This window comes from Callorhinus ursinus, unplaced genomic scaffold (assembly GCF_003265705.2).
Source record: "Callorhinus ursinus isolate GAN/ISIS: 27379988/994484 unplaced genomic scaffold, GSC_fseal_2.0 scaffold130, whole genome shotgun sequence".
Classification (NCBI taxonomy): Eukaryota; Metazoa; Chordata; class Mammalia; order Carnivora; family Otariidae; genus Callorhinus; species Callorhinus ursinus.
In genome coordinates this window covers 301,782-306,723 of record NW_027397192.1, presented here as the reverse complement: position 1 = coordinate 306,723, position 4,942 = coordinate 301,782, and the positions used below count along the sequence as shown (strand labels likewise).

The 4,942-nt window shown below is 47.4% G+C and overlaps 1 pseudogene; it reads right to left on the bottom strand.

Annotated features, from left to right (window-relative positions):
• Nucleotides 1–1,433: 1,433 nt before the first annotated feature.
• On the bottom strand, nucleotides 1,434–4,562 carry LOC112813397 (sal-like protein 4 pseudogene; annotated as a pseudogene).
• Nucleotides 4,563–4,942: the final 380 nt, after the last annotated feature.

The following is a 4,942-nucleotide window of genomic DNA, read 5'->3' as shown; positions in this document are numbered from 1 at the left end:
ATACAAAATGGGGAGACTTTACAGGAAAAAAAGAATCATGAAAATATTTTAAAGATACAGCTGCTCCCACCACACATCAACTCAGGTTTAAGATAGGGCATCAGAACACTTCAGCAGTCATAAAATAGGAAAACAGACGCTATGGCTACAAAAATAAAACATAAGTGAAGTAGATAAATTAAAGCTTTCAAACCCAGGACTTGTCTGTTCCAACTTCATAGCCTTCATGCAATACCCAAGAACAATCTTCATAATAACTTGGCATAAGCTGCACCAAGGGCATTTTTGTAAAAATTAGTATGAGAACCTGTGAGAAACATGCCCTTCGGTGAGTTTCTTCAAGAATGAAAACCCAGGGGGCGCCTGGGTGGCTCAGTTGGTTAAGCGACTGCCTTCGGCTCAGGTCAAGATCCTGGAGTCCCGGGATCGAGTTCCGCATCAGGCTCCCCCGGGGAGCCTACTTCTCCCTCTCCCACTCCCCCTGCTTGTGTTCCCTCTCTCGCTGTCTCTCTCTCTCTCTCTCTCTCTCTCTCTCTCTCTCTCTGTCAGTAAAAAAAATAAAAAAAATCTTTAAAAAAAAAAAAAAGAATGAAAACCCAGTTCTTCAATCGAGTAAGCATGGGTGAACCAAATTAAGTCATCTGAGTGTCCCTGCTCAGGTGCCCACCTCTCCTGATGGTTCAGGAAGGAGGCATCTGGAAAGCATAGGGAGTACATTGGCACTCTTGGGGCTCCAACTGAACTGTATTTAAATAAGCAGCAACACACATTGGCTCCCTAAGGACTAAACTCAGTCCATTTGAGGGCATCCTACTTAAAGTTCCAAAGTTGAAGGAATTTTGTAATTCTACAACCTTAGCTTAAAAATAAAAGTACATTCAGGAAAAGAAAAAAGAAAGAAAGGATGGGTGCAGGGTTGGGGGTCACACAAAACAGGTCCCTAAACAGATGCCAGATCTTGTCCATGCACCCACATACAGTCACCAGGGAAGCATATAGTACCCCCCCAATTAGGTTAACTGTTGTCTTTTCCATTGTAGTTTAGTAAGTTTCAACTTGAAATAGGGGGATAGTCTTTAAAAATAGTTACTCTCAGTTGTACAAGGTTTTATGTATACAGTTTGTCACAAGTAACAAAGCTACTTCGCAAGACCCACATCTTTCCAAAATTAAAGAAAAAAATTCTAGTCTGTATTTGTCTTAGTATGTATTATCTTTTTTCAATTTTTTTTTTTTTTTGCAAAGCAGCGTAACAACATCTGATTGTAGGACTTGCCTGAGGTTGTGATCACAACTGCAAACATCATTTGCGCATCAGTAAGAAAACAAACAGGAGGAGATGGATTCTTTTAAAGAGGAAAAAAAAAGAAATGTACAGTTCTAGAGAGGTTATTCTGCCTGCATTTTTCCTTCAACAAGGGTTATTCCAGAGCTTAGCTGACTGCAATCTTGTTTTCTTCGAGGAAGTGAGGGAACTGGTGTTTGGGGATGCTGTCAGCAGCACCTGGTTTTTCCACTTCAGCACTGATAGCCGACTGGGAGCCATCCATCTTGGAGATAGTGGTGTTGTTCACAATGGAGCTGGCCCCCAGAGAAACTGGAAGGGTAGGAATACCACCACTCTGGATCACAAAGATTTCATTAGTCGTCATGGCCAGACCTCTATTGAGCATGGTGTTGTACTAGTTCCACACAACAGGGTCCACGTTCATCTAGGAGGTAAGGATTTACTTGGAAAACATCTCAGGGACTCTCTTCCCATCAGTTCCTAACAGAGCCACAGTGTTCTTGATGGCCAGCTTCCTCCCACGCGGAGCCGAGATATTGTTGGCCCTATGCGTCGTCATATAGTGGACCTTCAAGTCGCCTTTGGTGGTAAAAGCTCACCCACATATGTTACACATGAAAGGCTTCTCCCCAGTATGAGTCCACTGGTGAATCTGAAAAACGCTTGCAGAGAAGTTCTTCCCACACCATGTGCAGCGTTGTTTGGCCTGTCGGCGTGGCTGGGCCACTAACAAAGGTGTCAAACCTTGGGACGTGGTCGCAGGTCCAACAAATGTGCCAGGGACTTAAACTTTGACATAGGTTGGCTGGGCTCGGATAAACGTTGATGGCAAATTGCTACGACCTTCCATCTCAGTGCGGCTGTTCTCAGAGCTGCCTGCTTTGTCACCAACATCAGGAGATCTGGAGTTGATGCTTTCTGCCTGGCTATTGGCTGGGAACAGTGACTGGAAAGACACATTCTCCAGGACGTCTGGACTTCGACTCTGGTACATCTAGTCTCCCATCGCTAAGGACGATGAGTCGTTCGTCAAGCCATCACTCTCCACCGAACCATTTTTTCTGTTGTTCTGCTGCTGCAGAACAAGAGGAGCAGGACCCACCTTTCCCGGGGTATCTAGGGAAGCCATCACAACGAACCCAAGAGTGGATAATGCCGAGTGGATGCTGGGAAGAGGCACCAGGACCTTCAAGGAGCTACTAGGGGCATCCTGGGAGTTGACCTTGTCAACATCAATGCTTTTGATAACATTATCGTGACAGACTGCACCTGCGCTGCCATTTTCACCGACCATCGCGGATTCGGGACCCGTAAAGTCACAGGGATTTCTCAGGCAGAGGCGTGTTGGAAATCTGGCCGCCCGTGTGCATCCGGATATGCTGCTGCAGCAGGACCTGGTTGGTAAACTTCTTCTGGCGGATGGGGCACAAATGCTGCTTCTTTATGGACGTGTTGGTTCTGTGGACCTCAAGGTGCATCTTCAGGTTGCCCTTGGTGGAGAAGCCTCGACCATAGATCTTATACTGGAATGGTCTCTCCCCAGTGTGGGTGCAATAATGCATTTTGAGGGAGCTTTGGCAGCTTAAGACTAGGTGAAAAATGAGACGTTCACTGGGGTCGGTGGTGGCCTTGTTGATGTTCTCCACCAGCTGCTGCATTTCAGGGTCTCTGACCCTGGCTCGGGTGTTCCACTCCCTTGGAAGTCACCAACCCTTGGGGAATTGTGGTTTGGCTCCACCCCAGATAGTAGGGATCCATCCTCAGTTTCTGGAGAAGGCCCAGGCTGTAGGTAACTGCCCATGAGGTCTTTGGGGTTAGTCCCTGAAGAGAGATTTTGAGGTAGCCCTACATTAGGGGTCCCCATTACAAGGACAGGTTTGCTGTCTAAAGAGAGACCTGATTCATCTATGGGGACAGGTACAGAGAGTGCATAGGAAATGCCACTGCCTGCCACCATTTTGTCATGGAACTCGGCAAAGAACTGGGGTTTCAACTTCCCCCTGGGGATGTCGCTGAAAGTGCACCTTGAAGTTGCCCTTTGTGGTGAACCAGTGGCCACAGACAGAGAACACAAAGGGTCTCTTTCCAGTATGGGAGAGGAGGTGGATCTGCAGGGAGCTTTCAGTTCCAAAACTCTTGCTACAGTACTTACACTTGTGCTTGAAAAGGACGCCCTAGTCTTTGGGTTTGACCTCCACCGGAGACACATTTGGTGGCTTTCCCTTCCCTTTCTTGGACGGGTCTAATGCCACAGTGGAGAAAGGGCTCTGGAAGAGCACAGAGCCTGGGGTCTGAGATAGCAAAGCACCAGGAAGACGGGGCATGATGCTCAGCAACACCCTTGTCCCACCTGGCTTCAGGGTGAAGGGCGCCAGCCCCTGGGACATGGAGCTGGTGGTGGGAGGAATGTTTGTGTGAGGTAGCTTGGCTCGTTTCAAGGTGTCCAGAGACAGGCCCTGGCTTCCAGCTTTCTGATTGAGCAAAACCACAGCCACGGAAACCTGTTGGGACATGTGGCTGCCCAAGGTCTTGAGGGTTTCCACTCCTGCCACACTGGAGTGGAGGGCTGGGAGGCCCACATGTTCATCTGAACGTGGATCTGCTTGGTGAGCGGGATCTGCTGCAGTTACTGTTGCTGCAGGCACAGTATCTGCTCAAGGACCCACGGGATGCTGCTGGTGCAGAGCAAGGGGACTGGCAGAGCATCTGTGCTCCACTGATTCGCTGCCACCTTGGTGCCCCACAGTGCTTGAAGAGTGATGTTAATGTTGGTCACTTTGCCTTTGGGTAAATAGCTTATGTCCTGGGACGTGGATGGCAGACCTGTCTTCAGGTACACGACAGACTTGGCACCCAGCTTCTCCTTCATCTCCCCCAAGCTGCAGCCATCCTCCCTGTGACCATCCTTACTGCTTGGACTGTGGGCCGGTGGCTCAGCACAGCCTCAGAGAAGACTTCTGAAGGCACTGGCCCCTCGCTGTCATTCATGATGAGGACAAGTGGATTTTTAGTGCAATTTTTCTTATGTTCTAAGAACTCAGAGAATCTGAAGAACTCTGCACATTTCTCACAGATGTGAGTCTTCTCCTGACGAGTCCTCTTTGCTGTCAATCCATCCCTGTTAGCCTCATTGCCATTCCCTGGGGGGTTCACTGGAGCACCGGGCTCCCGTGCCGCTGGCATGCTGGGGCCACATCTGCAAACTCCGGGTCCAGCTGCTGTGGCTACTGCCTGCCCTGATGTGCTGGGGCTTCGCCTGCTTGCGCCTCCACATGGTGCGAGCATCAGACTGACAGGAGAGCCGTAGTTATTGACCACTCCCCTGTTAGTGCTTTGTGATGAGGAAGCATTTTGAAAACTTTCAATTGCAATATGTATATGTTTTTGTTGCAAAGAAGTATGAGTGAAAAAAATGTTCAGGCATAAGCATATTACATTAGGATAAATTTTTGTGACAAATGTAGGATGGAAATTCAAATTAAAAAAAATAATTATTTCCAATAAAGGTTTTCTGCATTAATTTTTAAAAAATTGATGATGGTAATATCTAATAGGTATGGCATTTTTATTTAGTTACATCCATTTTAAAAAGTGATATAACCTCATTTAAAAATTTTAGTATTAACAATACAAAGGAAAGTACATCCTTTCTAA